The sequence below is a fragment of the Symphalangus syndactylus genome, chromosome 11 (assembly GCF_028878055.3).
Source record: "Symphalangus syndactylus isolate Jambi chromosome 11, NHGRI_mSymSyn1-v2.1_pri, whole genome shotgun sequence".
NCBI lineage: Eukaryota > Metazoa > Chordata > Mammalia > Primates > Hylobatidae > Symphalangus > Symphalangus syndactylus.
Window position 1 is genome coordinate 42,977,182 of NC_072433.2, and position 14,709 is coordinate 42,991,890.

Below are 14,709 nucleotides of genomic sequence, written 5' to 3' on the forward strand. Positions count from 1 at the left end.
ATTTTATTTAGAGATGGAGGTCTTGCTATGTTGCCCAGGCTTCAGAACTCCTGGCCTCAAGTAATCCTCCTGCCTCGGCCCCCCCAAAGTGCTGGTATTACAGGCATGAGCTTTGGCACCCAGCCCTCCTGCTTCCTTTTTCCCCATACCCCCATTCTTCACCTTCCCGCCAGTGTCCACTCTGCCCTACTCCCTCTCCCTTCTCCGAAAGCTATCTTCCTTTGCCCTGTCGAAGGAAAGCTCTCGGTCTGAAGCCACTCCAGGATCTGACAGGGCAGACAGCAAACCCAGAAGATACCTGGAGAAGACAGCGCACGGGGCTTGAGAAGCTGTGAAGGAAACAAAAACACACCGCCCTTTTTGAACCTCTGCTGTGGGCCTCACAGTTCTGTCTCACCCGGAGTCTTTTCATCAGTGTGTTAACTACTGTGAGGTCAATAAAAATGGTGACCCAGTGTATTAGTTTCCTTGGGCCGCTGTAACAAATGACCACAAACTTAGTGGCTTAAAACAACAGAAATGTGTTCTCTTACATTTCTGGAGGCAGGAAGGCTGAAATCAAGGTGTTGGCAAGACCACGCTCCTTCTGAGGCTTGGTGGGAAAATCTATTCTGTCATAGTCGGTAGTTAGATACGAGCAGAGCAGGAGAGGGTCACCCCCACCAGGAGTGTCAGGTGACCATCAGGTGATGGTCAGATAGTTATTAAGCTGTCTCTCTAACATAATAATTGGTCACAGCTGGCGCCAGGGAAAGACTGTCTCCCAATAGACAGAAACACCTGAAACTGGTGATCAGCAGCTTCCCAATAAGATCTCAGGAGTGGGCGAGTGGGCTCAAGCATGAGCACTCAGAGGCAAAATGGCGGAGTTTACCTGGTATATGACCTTCTAGGAACACACCTCAACTGAGCATGCACACAACTTCAGTAAACACACACACACACGGCCCCTCCTAAGTGCTGTCAGGCCACTGCACATGTGGACAACCCACCCAGTGGAAGAATCAGGGGAGAAGGGACGCAAGACCCCGGAAGTATGAAACCCTAAGTCAAAGCTCAAATCACACACTTGACTCTCAACTCGCCAGCTTGGCCCTCTTCCAAGTGTACTTTACTTCCTTTCATTCCTGCCCTTAAAACTTTTTAATAAACTTTCACTCCTGCTCTAAAATTTGCCTTGGTCTCTCACTCTGCCTTATGCCCTTCAGTTGAATTCTTTCTTCTGAGGAGGCAAGAAATGAGGCTGCTACAGATGCATATGGATTTGCTGCCAGTAATATTTGATGCTATGTGATTCGGACAGGTTCCCTAAGTGCTAACAGTTCCTGTCTCTCTGGCTACTGATGCCTGCTGGCAGCCCTGGGCATCCCTTGGCTGGTGGACTCAGTGCTCCCATTTTTGTCTCCATTTTCACACCTGTTTCTCTCTTGTGTGTCTCCTTTTCTTTCCTTTTTTTTTAATTTTTATTTATTTATTTACTTTGAGATGGAGTTTTGTTCTTGTCGCCCAGGCTGGAGTGCAATGGTGCCATCTCAGCTCACTGCAACCTCCACCTCCTGGGTTCAAGAGATTCTCCTGCCTCAGCCTCCCAAGTAGCTAGGATTACAGGCACCCGCCACCATGCCCAGCTAATTTTTTTTTTTTTTTTTTTTTGAGAAGGAGTCTCGCTCTTTCACCCAGGCTGGAGTGCAGTGGCACGATCTCGGCTCACTGCAGGCTCCGTCCCCCGGGGTTCACGCCATTCTCCTGCCTCAGCCTCCCGCATAGCTGGGACTACAGGAGCCCGCCACCTCGCCCGGCTAATTTTTTTGTATTTTTTAGTAGAGATGGGGTTTCACCGTGTTAGCCAGGATGGTATCCATCTCCTGATCTCGTGATCCGCCCGCCTCGGCCTCCCAAAGTGCTGGGATTACAGGCGTGAGCCACCGTGCCCAGCCGCCCAGCTAATTTTGTAATTTTAGTAGAGATGGGTTTCACCATGTTGGCCAGGCTGGTCTTGAACTCCTGACCTCAGGTGATCCACCCACCTCAGCCTCCCAAAATGCTGGGATTACAGGTGTGAGCCACCACACCTGCCCTGTGTGTCTTCTTTTCTGTCTCTTATCAGGATACTTGTCATCGGCTTTAGGGCCCTAATCCAGGTGTAACATCACCTTGAGGCCCTAGTCTTAATCACATCTGCAGAAATCCTTATTCCAGATAAGGTCACTTCTGAGTTTCAGAGTGGACATACCTTTGGGGAGGCTGCTATTGAACCTCACCCAGACTCTACTTTTGGAGAATGGCTTGGAGGGATCAGCTCCTACCTCCGGGTTTACCTCCTCTCCCTCCCCTAAGTAGCCAATCAGAAAAAATCTCCATGTGATACTAGAACCCAGAGCTCAAGTTATTAGAAAGCCAAAAACTGAATTTCCTATTTCTTAAGAGCAGGGAAGGCCTTGTCTTAGAAAAACACAGCTGCTAAATCTCCACTCTCTGAAGGAGAGGGTAATTTATGTATATCTGGGGAACGTCCACGCTCCCCTCAAACCACTCCAGGAATAGGCCAAAGCCCTCCTTCAAAGGGAAAGCTGTCATTTTCAGGTTTATATAAATTCTCATTCTCTGCACAGATAATTTTCAGGATGCAATGAATGAGACAAGTAGGGTGAGTACCAAGTACTGAGCATAAGGGGCTGGGGGGATTGGTCCTCCTTCCCATTTCCACCAGCCCATCCCCCTTACTTTGATGTAAATAATTGGGCTTTTCTGACTCCCAGGCAAAGTTTATGCAAACCCATCCCCAAGTCTCTTTCTTCCAATGAGGGCCCTTCCTACAGGGACAATTTCAGAACCAGTGCATTGGCGCACATGGAAGAAGAGATATTCTTTGCTTGGATAATCAGGGAAGGCTACACAGAGGGAGAAAGTAGACACTTGAATTGGGCTTTAAGAGCATTCCTAAGCAGAGGAAACAGAATTGAACCAAGCAAGACAGAAGCAACACATAACAGAGCAAGGCACAGGTCAGACACGATAAACAGATTTGTAGTAGGTACCAGGAGAGCTGTGTTTAGAAGGATTCTGAGGTCCCAGCCAGATTCAATGCAAAAGTTCGATGATCAGTTAATGATGTCTGCTGTGAGAGCGGTGATATACAAGTCATCCCTGACCTAGGGTGTCAGCAGAGTTCGATGTCATGGAGGAGAAAGCAAGATAACTATAATTCATTTGGACAAATGAAGTTGATTCCTAAAGCCACCTGTTATAGGTTAACTTGTTTCCCCTCCAAAAAAAAGACTTGTTAGAGTCCTATTCCCCAGTCCCCTAGATGTGACCTTATTCGGACATATGGTCTTTACAGAAGTACTCAAGTTAGAATGAGCATATTAGGATGGGCCCTAATCCAATATGACTGATGTCCTTATAAAAAGGGAATATTTGGACAGAGAGACAGAGGCATTGACAGAAAGCCTTGTAAAGAGATGCAGGGAGAAGACAGCCATCTGCAAGCCCAGGAGAGAGGCCTGGACCAGTTCCTTCCCTGATACCCCTGGGAAGGAACCAGCCTGGCAGGCAGGATACATGGATCCCGATGGCCTTCCCTTTATGCTAAGGGTTGCAAACTTAATTATGTCTGGTGTCCAGGCTCTAGGAAGCAGACAGGTGGGGACTGCGGAGAATGGCAGAGCTCAGGGCTGATCGTGGGGGTCCTCTGCTGCCCCTGGGTGCCCTTGTAGATAACAATGCCTGATGTGCCAACTCCTCCAGTTTTTTTGAGAAAGGCTGAAGATGCAGATTTTGTGTGAAATCTTCCATTTTTTTAAACACTGATTTAATTAGAGTTCTCCAGAGAAACAGAACCAATAGAATATACATGTGTGTGTTTCCATATACAGAGAGAGAGTGGGAGAGACAGACAGAGAGAGAGGGGTTTATTATGAGCAACTGGCTCCTTCTTTTAGGGAGCCTGAGGAGCCCCTCAATCTGCCATCTGCAAGCCCTTTGGGCTTGGACTTGAACTACACCAGTGGCTGTCCGGGGAGAGCAGGTGGAGTCAATCCCAGTCTGAGGGCAGGAGAAGATGAGAATGAGATGTCCCAGCTCAAGATGTGAGGCCAGAAAAAAGTGGGGGTGGATTTCTTCTCCTTTTAAAATTCTATTCAGGCCCTCAAAGGATCGGATGTCCCCCACCCACAACTGCTTAAGTGAGTTCACGGATTCAAATGCGAATCTTGCCTGGAACACCCCCACAGACACACCCAGAAGCAGTGTTTAATCTGGGGACCCACTAACCCACTCAAGTTGATACATGAAATTAACCACCTTGGCTGGCAACTTTTCACAGGTTTTTGCAAATGTCATGCAGGCAGGCCTTGAGTTTGCAACCTCCACTCTATCACCCACAAAGCAGGGAAAAGGCTATGGTTCGCAATGTCTATTGCTTCTCCTAGAAGGGGTAGAACTTCCTTGGAGACACAGACCACCCCATTCCAGCCATTGAGGGAATGGTGTACCCTCAGGGGCAGGAATGGGGCCCCTGAGGGTACACCCTGAGCCACTGGTCTAGTTCCAGCCCAAGCCCAAAGGGCTTGCAGATGGCAGATTGTGGGACTTCTCAGGCAGCCTGAGCTTGCAGCCCGCACCCACCAGAGTCTTCTCAACTCCCTGATGCACTCCCTGTTATATCCTCCCTGGCTCCTGTTCCCTCCCTCCCAGGTAACCGCATGTCAGAACCTAGCCCTTGCTGTATCCGGTATAAGCTGATCAAAGTGCCCTGTATTGATCAGTACAGGGCTGTGAAGTGCCTGGCACACTCAGGGGCCACTTATAACAGATAGGACTCCTCTCCCTGAGGCCCCTACTATCCCTCAGCTGTTCACATGCCCACCATGATCCCTCCCACCCACCACAGCAACTTCTGCAAAGCGACATCGTGTTTCCTCCAACAGCAGGTGTGGGATGTAGAAGGATTCGGGCTTGATAAAGAAATGCTGGCGGGGCACTGTGGCTCACGCCTGTAATCCCAGAACTTTGGGAGGCCGAGGCGGGCAGATTGTTTGAGGTCCGGAGTTCAAGACCAGCCTGGCCATCATGATGAAACCCCGTCTCTACTAAAAATACAAAAATTAGCCGGGCATGGTGGCAGGCACTTGTAATCCCAGCTACTGGGAGGCTGAGGCATGACAATTGCTTGAACCTGGGAGGTGGAGGTTGCAGTGAGCCGAGATTATGCCCCTGCACTCCAGCCTGGGCAATAAAATGAGACTCTGCCTAAAAAGAAATGCTCTTTCCCTCAATGACCACTTGGCATGTGGGCAGATTTTCAGGACAGCCCAGAGTGAGTTTACTACAAAAAGCACCTGGAAAAGCCATTTCAGAGGAGGAGGAGGAGGAGGAAGAGGAAGCAGCAGCTACAGCCTGGAAACAATCTAAATGGCTAAATAAATAAATGACAGCACAACCAAGCAATAAAACACCAAGCAACTGCTTACAAAAATGAAGACACTCTTATTCTATGCTAGTATTGATCAGCAGTCTCCGAATTGTATGATTCAATTCATAAAGCCAAGCACAGAACCAACTGTAGAGACTGCACATGCAAGGCCAGGCGCAGTGGCTCATGCCTATAATCGCAGCACTTTGGGAGGCCAAGGCAGGTGGATCACCTGAGGTCAGGAGTTTGAGATCAGCCTGGCCAACATGGAGAAACCTTGTCTCTACTAAAAATACAAAAATTAGCTGGGTGGGGTGGCACGTGCCTGTGAGTTTCTGAATCTTTTCTGAATCTTTATTCCCTGTGCGGGGAGTCTGAATGCCTTTCCTATCCTAGGCACCTTGGTCCGTTTAAGGGCCCCTCTTTCAGGCTTCAGCAGGCTTGAAAGATCCCAGCCTGCTGGCCACCTCCATTCCAAGGTGCCAAGCAGAAGCTAGGTAAAGGCAGAGATCCTCACCTCCTGCCGCTAATCCAGGGTGACAGAAGCAAGGGGGGGACAGAGGAGAGGAGGGGCTTCCCCAGTGCACATCATGAGCCTGCTCCTGCCATGCCTTTCTTCTGAGCAGTGCTGTGGCTGGGAACTCATTTCACAGCCCTGGAAACCGAGGCCACAGTGATGCTCCCAAGGTAACACGGTGAATACATTTCCCATCGAGGACTTACTGCAGGTCCGGATGTCTGGCAGGAATTCCACCCTATGCACCACCCCACCCAGGGACCACCCCTCTGGGCTGGGGAAGAAGCAGGGGCCACTGGAATGAACAAGCTCTTTCCTCTCCCCGACATCTGCTTCTCCCACCCAGATTTGGTTCTCTCGGGAGTTAGCCCAGAGGATCCATTCGGCCTCCCTCTGGAAATCCAAACCCTTCCTCAAGGTCCACATGCTGTTTCCTGCAGGAATCCCAGCTGACTAGGCAAAGGCTTTGGATTCTCTTGGACCTGAGTTTTTTTGTTTGTTTATCGATTGACTGATTTTTAGAGACAGGGTCTTGCTCTGCCATCCAGGCTGGGGTACAGTGGCACAATCACAGCTCACTGCAGCCTCCAACTCCTGGGCTCAAGCGATCCTCCTGCCTCAGCCTCCCCAGTAGCTGAGGCCACAGGTACGTGCCACCACATGCCCAGCTAATTTCTTGTTTTTGTTTTTTATCTTTTGTTTTGTAAAGACAAGGTCTCACTCAGTATGTTACCCAGGCTGGTCTCGAACTCCTGGACTCAAGCAACACTCCCACTTCAGCATCTTGAAGTGCTGGGATTATAGGCGTGAGCCATTGCACCCAGCTTGGACCTGAGTTTGAATCCTATCTCCTTCACACTTAGCCAAGATGTCTTGGATGACTTATTTCTTTTATAAAATGGAAGTACCGGGCCCCACCTCTCAGGAATGTCTCAAAAACTAGCTAAATGTATGTAAAATATTTCGCGTTTGGTAAATGTTCTGTAAGCAGTAGATGACATTCTCTGAGTAACCCAATATCAGTCCTGCATCCTTCACTCCTTCATTCATTCAGCAGGTCCTCATGGCATTCCATCAGGGCTCAGAATCCGAGACCCAGGGCTAAGGAAGTGACACAGGGCTGCTCTCATGGGGCTTGAAGCCTGGTGTTGGAATCACGTGGGTGGAAAACGACAGCTGAGAAGCGTACCCATGTTGCCCTGACAGCTCATCCTTGGGAGGTTGATGGAGAATGGGGGTCAGGGAAGGCTTCCCCAAGGCGGTGATACCTGAGCAAAACCCAGGGGATGGTGAGGGACTGTCAGAGCTGTGTGAACCAGAGCAACTCCATCTTGAATAGGGGCTGGGTAAAATAAGGCTGAAACCTACTGGGCTGCATTCCCAGATGGTAAGGCATTCTAAGCCACAGGATGAGGTAGGAAGTCAGCACAAGATACAGGTCATAAAGACCTTGCTGATAAAACAGTTTGCAGTAAAGAAGCCGGCTAAAACCCACCAAAACCAAGATGGCACTGAGAGTAACCTCTGATCGTCCTCACTGCTACATTCCCACCAGGGCCATGACAGTTTACAAATGCCATGGCAACCTCAGAAAGTTAACCTATATGGTTTAGAAAGAGGAGGCATGAATAATCCACCCTTTGTTTAGCATATCATCAAGAAATAACCATAAATATGGACAACCAGCAGCCCTCGGGGCTACTCTGTCTATGGAGTAGCCATTATTTTATTCCTTTACTTTCTTAATAATCTTGCTTTCACTTTACTTTATGGACTTGCCCTGAATTCTTTCTTGTGTGATATCCAAGAATGCTCCCTTGGGTCTGGATCGGGGCCCCTTTCCTGTAACAGGATGAGTAGGTGTGGACGGGGCAGACAGGTGGCTTCCCAGCTCCGGGTGGAAGGCCAGAGCACTAGAGCCTGAGAGACTGGGGACAGGGCAGGGAGGGAATGTGGACCAGGTGAGCATCCAGGGAGGTGAATGAGGAAGCTGAGAAGCATTGGGTTTAAGTTGGGGAAACAAAGACCATCCAGAGGGGAGCAGCCAGGGGCTCAGGTCTGGAACATTCTACCCCATCCACACCAGCTGCCAGAGGGGAGTCCCCGTGCTCCCTATTCATTACCTGACATAACTAATTGCCTGGTGACATTTCCCATATTATAGACAAATGTGACTTATGGGCCCAGCTGTTCCCCTTCTCGTCACCAGGAATCGGTTGATAAATATGTTTATTCGAGGTCAGCCTGGCCTCATCCATTAGAAATATTGTTTTTCTAAACATTACATTGATTTAATTTAACTCTAATCAATTTAAAATGGTTCTGACAATTAACAAAAGCTTCAAATATGACCTTAAAGTAATAGGATTCATTAGCTATGTTTAGGATTAAACTTACCCTAATAGGGCAATTTTTCTTCCAAGGGTATTTGGTAAGCGACTGGTGGTCAGTCAAAATGAAATCAATTATTATAAATTATACAGTTAAAGTTGATTATGTATCCCCTGCTAATTTGTATAAATAAGGGTCTCTGACAATGGGAGTAATTTATTAATAACTATCTCTACCCCAGCCCGGTATCACACTTCATGTTACAGCTGCCAGGGCATCTATAACCCATGAAGTATTATTTTCCAGGGCTGCTCACGATGTATGCTAATTACACCCATAATTAATTGGAACAGTTATAGTTAAAGACACAATGCTGGTGCCCTTTGCCCTATTATTCATGATAGTCAACTCATTCAAAAGGCAAGCTGATCAAAAATTCATATGCTAGCTCGGGCTCCCCGAAAGGAAGGTGATCACACTGCAAAGGGTGCCTGCCACATGACAGCTGGCGTGTGGGGAGGGGCGGGTGTAGTCAGAATTCAAGCCCTGCACCTTTCTGGGGTTCCCGCCCTGCCACCACCCACCAATCCCCCAGGTGGAAGGTATATAGAGCAGGATATCTAGGCCAGAGCTCAAATAGCTGGTCCATATGTTACGGGACAGGGGTCCCAATCCAGACCCCAAGAAAGGGTTCTTGGATCTAGCACAAGAAAGAATTTGAGGTGAATCCATAGAGTAAAGTGAAAGCAAGTTTATTAGGAAGGTAAAGGCATAAAAGAATGGCTACTTCAAAGGCAGAGCAGCATCATGGGCTGCTTGACTGACTATACTTATAGTTATTTCTTGGTCCTATGCTAAACAAGGGGTAGATTATTCATGAGTTTTCCAGGAAAGAGGCAGAGATTTCCCTGAACCGAGGGTTCCTCCCCTTTTTAGACCATATGGTTAGCTTCCAGATGTTGCCATGGCATTTGTAAACTGTCATGGTGCTGGTGGGAGTGCCTTTAACATGCTAATACATTATAATTAGTTCATAATGAGCAATGAGGACAACCAGAGGTCACTTTTGTCGCCACCTTGGTTTAGGTGGGTTTTGGCTGGCTCCTTTACCACAACCTGTTTTATCTGCAAGGTCTTTGTGACTTGTATTTTATGCCGACCTCTTAGCTCATCTTGTGACTTAGAATGCCTTAACCTCCTGGGAATGCAGATCAGTAGGTCTCAGCCTCATTTTACCCAGCCCTTACTCAAGATGGAGCTGCTCTGGCTTAAAAGCGTCTGGCACATACAGAGTTTAAAAAAAAAAGTTGCCAAATTTTTACAGATCGGGAACTTTTGCTTCTCTTAGAAATTTCTGACTTCGTCTGAAAAATCAGAATATAGGCCGGGTGCAGTGGCTCACGCCTGTAATCCCAGCACTTTGGGAGGCCGAGGCAGGTGGATCACGAGGTCAGGAGTTCAAGACCAACCTGGCTATGATGGTGAAACTCTGTCTCTATTAAAAATACAAAAAAATTAGCCAGGCGTGGTGGCATGCACCTGTAATCCCTGCTACTCAGGAGGCTGAGGCAGAGAATTGCTGACGCTGGGAGGCAGAGGTTGCAGTGAGCTGAGAGCGTGCCACTGCACTCCAGCCTGGGCAACAAAGCAAGACTACATCTCAAAAAAAAAAAAAAAATCAGAATATACTGGTCTGCTTCTTCCTTTCCTTTACCATATCAGCTCTTCACCAACACTCCAACCCTCTCCCTTCCCTAAGGTACCTGCCTGGCCCCTGTAGACAAGTGAGCTTGACAGTCCCAGTCTAGGATCCCTCATTTTATGGATAGAGGGACTGAGGTTCACAGACAGACAGTCTTGCCAAGGAGCATGGAGTGACCAGAGTCCAGTAGCTTGGGTGTGGCTGGTTTCACAGAGCACCCAGCTCGAACTGGTGGCCCCCAGGGATGTGGATCGGCCCCTGAGTGGGCACTGTCCCTGCCTGGCTCTAGCCAAGCCCTGGAGGGAAGAGACTGCCCATAGTGAACCAAAGCTTAAGGCTCAAGGGCTCCCAGACAGTGGGAATGAAAATGAGCCAACACCATGCACTGGACGTTTGCCATTGAAAGCAACAGGCTGACCTGGGTAATTCTAGATGCTCCAGATGTGGGTGAAGGAAATTCTTCTGTGGCATGCCAAGGAAAAAGGGACTGGAAAAGTCTTCCCGCCCAAAATAGCATGGTGCAAAAAGCACCCAGCTTGGAAATGCCCACGTAAAATGACCAGTGGCCGCGCAGCTTCCTAAGAATCATTTAGTCTCCCGACAAACGTGGGGGGGCGCCACAGTTGGTGCCCCCTGTGCTGGTTGCTGATGACACAGGGACAATGTGGCTTTCACCCTCTGGGGGCCCCACTGCCAAGCCGACAGATGAGTCTAAAGCATTGCGCAAATGCAAGGACTTCTGGAGGGGGTGTGGGGACCGTGGGCACCTCTGGCTCACCTAGAAGTGAGCTGAGACTTCGTCTCTACTCAGGCAAGTGCCTGGGAATATGGCATTTGTATAGGGACAGGCTTGAATTCTTCCTGAGTGTGTCAACCTGAGGTAGGAGGTGGCAGGTTGGTGAGGAGGGAGAGGTGGGGATGGTGCAGGCCTGAGGCCTGGAAGAGCACTGGGGAGCCGCTGAGGGATGGGGTGGAATCAGGAGCTACAGCCCTCTTGGTTGCAGAGTGTGCAGCTGAGGCCACCAGCCCTGCCAGACTGTGGAATCCTCACAGTCCAGGAAGCCCAAGGAAGGTTGGTGTTTGAGTCACTTAGGGAAGGCCTGGTATGCATGGCAGGAAGAGGCTCCTCTCCACCCAGGAAAGCCTGCAGAGCTCGGACCAAGCACCAGCCCCAGGCGCTGGGCCTCTCTAGTCAGAGCCTTGGGCTGCTCTACAATGTCCCAGGGTGAAATGGCCCCTCTGTGAACACGGACTTCCCATGCTGGGGTTCCGTTCCAGCTCCGCCTCTAACTCTGCCCACGGGTGCAGCCCTGCCTCCCTAGGCGGCAGCCTTTAAAGTTGGAGAACTTTAGAAAATTCTCCAACTTTAAAAAGAAAGATTGAGCTGGGCCTGGGAGGCTGAGATGGGAGGGTTGCTTGAGCCCAGGTGTTCCAACCTGGGCAACATAGTGAGACAGACCCTGTTGCTAATGAATTAAAGAAAGAAAAAGAGAGAGAGAGAAAGAGAGGGAGAAGGGGTGGACCCATCTCAATGGCTCCAGTGACTGAGGTCCTTGATGCTAATGGTGGTCCAGACTAGCTTTCTACTTTCTACACTGCTTTCTGGGCCGACTTTCAGCCTTTTTCTCCACCCTGTGCTGAGCCTGGGTTTTATCAAAAAAAGGAGAGAACGCACAGGCACATGAACCTTGAGCTGGAGGTGACTACTCCAAGTCACTGAACTTCAACACTAAAGAAAGTTTGTCAGATCCTGGAGTGGTGGCTCACGCCTGTAATAGAGCTTCGGGATGCCCAGGCAGGAGGATCTCTTGAGGTCAGGAATTCAAGACCAGCCTGGGCAACATAACAAGATCCTCATCTCTACAAAAAATTTTTAAAATTGGCTGGGCATGGTGGTGCATGCCTGTAGTCCCAGATACTTGGGAAGCTGAAGCAGGAGAATCGCTTGAGCCCAGGAGTTCGAGACTAGCCTGGGCAGCATAGTGAGATCCTGGTCTCATAAAAAATAAATTCATGAATGTATCAAAACTCATCTAACTGTTTACTTAAAATATGTGTATGTTACTGCATGTAAATTATACCTCAGTGGAGTTGGCTAAAAAATAATAATAAAAGAAGGATGGAGTGTAAACTTTGGAAAAGGCTGTAGCTGTCTCTCCTAAAGCTAAAATCCACCAATTCAAGAAGGATCACAGTGGGGTCATGTGTAGTAGCCCCAAACTGTCAGCAGTGCCCCTTTCCATCAGTATGAGAACCATAAATAAACGATTGTGTATTTACATAAGAGAGCATCACATAGCTATGAAGTAGAATCACTGACATATACAACAGACACAGCCCGAAGGATGCACACAGCATGACATCAGACACTACCTGAAGTGTGCACGATCTATGACTCCCTTTACATAAGTTCAAAACCTGGCAACAGGGATCTACGGTGACGGAAGTCAAAATAGTGGTGATCACTGGTGCAGGGAGGTAACTTGACTTGGGGGAGCAGAAGGAGCCTTGGAGGTGCTGGGAAAGGTCCCCAGGTTGACCTAATGTATGGCTGCAAGGGTGTGTGGAAATGTAAATTTCCTTGAGCCGTAAACAGGGGCCCAGTGCCCTTTAGGATAACAAGGTGCATCTCAATAACAAAGAAAGACAGGAAAAGGGAGCAGCCCATGCTTCCCCAGTGCCATCCAGGGTCTAGATTCTGGGCCACCCCTGGCAGCGCCCCTCCCCACCAGCACTGCGGCTCTGTGCCTAGCCCTGGACATGGACAGAATGGACAGAACAGGAGCCCACGCCCACAGCAGATAGGCTGGCAGAGGTGAAGGGGCTACCAGGGGCTGGAGGAAATAAAATTCAAGCTGAGCACAAGGCCGCCCTCCCAGGCAGGGTAGACGGCATGCTCTCTGGGCACTCTGGGCTAGAGGATGGGCACCAAACACAGGCCACACCGAAGAACAGCAGGCCCTTACCTGACTGAACAGTGGGAACCCTGCCAACTGCTCCCTAGCTGAGGGGACAGTGCTGGGGCCCAGCACAGCCTTGCAGCCATCTCCGGAGAGACCGCAGAAGCAGGCAGGAGCTGAGGGAATCATCTTGGACCAACCTGCCCTCCTCCCACTCGTCATTTTTAGAGTTAATGCCAGGCTACTAGAGGCAGGTGGCCCTGACTTCAAGTCCCTCTGGCTCTGCCTGAGCCTCAGCTTTCTCATCAGATAATTAGGGATGAGGTTCTCACAAGAATAAGAGAGCATATATAGGAAGCACCTAACCCAAGGCCCAATGTTCACCAAATGGGGAAACTGAGGCCCAGAGAGCAGACACACCACAATCCAGGTAGGCCAGGCACAGTGGCTCATGCCTGTAATCCTAGAACTTTGGGAGGTCAAGCTGGGAGGATTGCTCGATCAATTTCTTCCTCGTCCCCTGCTCTGGGGTCTTCAGAATGCAGCCCCTCCCACAGTTGCTCTTCGTCTTAGCCCAAACCACCTAATCTCTCCCACCTCCTCTGTCCACACAGCATGCTCCAGGCACACACCACTCCCCACAGCACTCTATGTTCAGGGTCTCTCTGTCCCGGAATCCCTATCATCTGAGGCTGGGAAAGGGTGACGGCATTTACCTATGGGGCAAGGGGGCTCCCCATGGTCACTCCTAGCTGCTGCTTTCGTCCTGCGGGACAGTCCCACAGCACAGGTCTGGTTAGCAAGTAACCCTAGTGGGATCATTGAGCTCCTTTAGCCCTAGTTTCTCCAGCTGTGAAATAAAACTCTCCATTCTGTCTACTCAGAGGGTGGGGACAATGGGTGTGAAAAGGTTTTCTAGGTGGCTACCTGGAAGGTTGAACATAGAGCAGAGGGCGATGCTGGCTGAGTCTGATTTTTATACCAACTGGACAGAATACAGTCTTCCTCTTTCTTCCTTGCCTCCTGGCTCAGCTGCCTCGGTCTCCCCAGTGTGATCCTGACGTTTATGCCGTATGCTATCCTCTACAGGACCCCCACCACACAGAACACTCCTCCTGGTCTGGGGATGGCTCCTGTTTTGATCGAAACCATTGGTGCACCCCAGAGCCCCCCCACTGCCACGCCCACCCCTTTGATGTGGTGAGCTCTTGGCAGCCTCACCCTCCTTGCCAGCTGCAATGCGGTCCCTCCAGGGAGTCATAAAAGCCTCTGATCTCCAGAGGCCCAGCCACTGCCCTTCCAGGCAGTCTTTTTCTTCCCAGGATGGCCAGGTCTCTTTTCAAAACTGGTGGAAGTCCACGTGGGCCTTTATCATGCGAATGACCTTGGAGGTGACCCTTCCACACTCCCAAACACCTCAACAGTATTTGATTGACAGCCCACACCCTTTCTGGTGTCTGTTCTCTCCTTCTGATAAATGGCCCCTTCCTGACAACCCTTCCTGCACATCCTGCCATTCAGCCAACCATGGATTTTAATTTAGATAATACTGACAAGAGAAAAACAAACATGAAAGTCATCTGCAGTCACTGTCATCTCAGGAATCAATGTATTCCCCGCAGACAAACTTTTCGGTACATGCACAATTTTTTTTTTTTTTTTTTTTTTTTTGAGACAGGGTCTCCCTCTGTCACCCAGGCTGGAGTCCAGTGGCACGATCTCGGCTCACTGCAACATCTGCCTTCTGGGTTCAGGCGATTCTCCTGCCTCAGCCTCCTGAGTAGCTGGGATTACAGGCATGCCACCACAGCCTGGCTAATTTTTTAATTTTCAGTAGAGATGG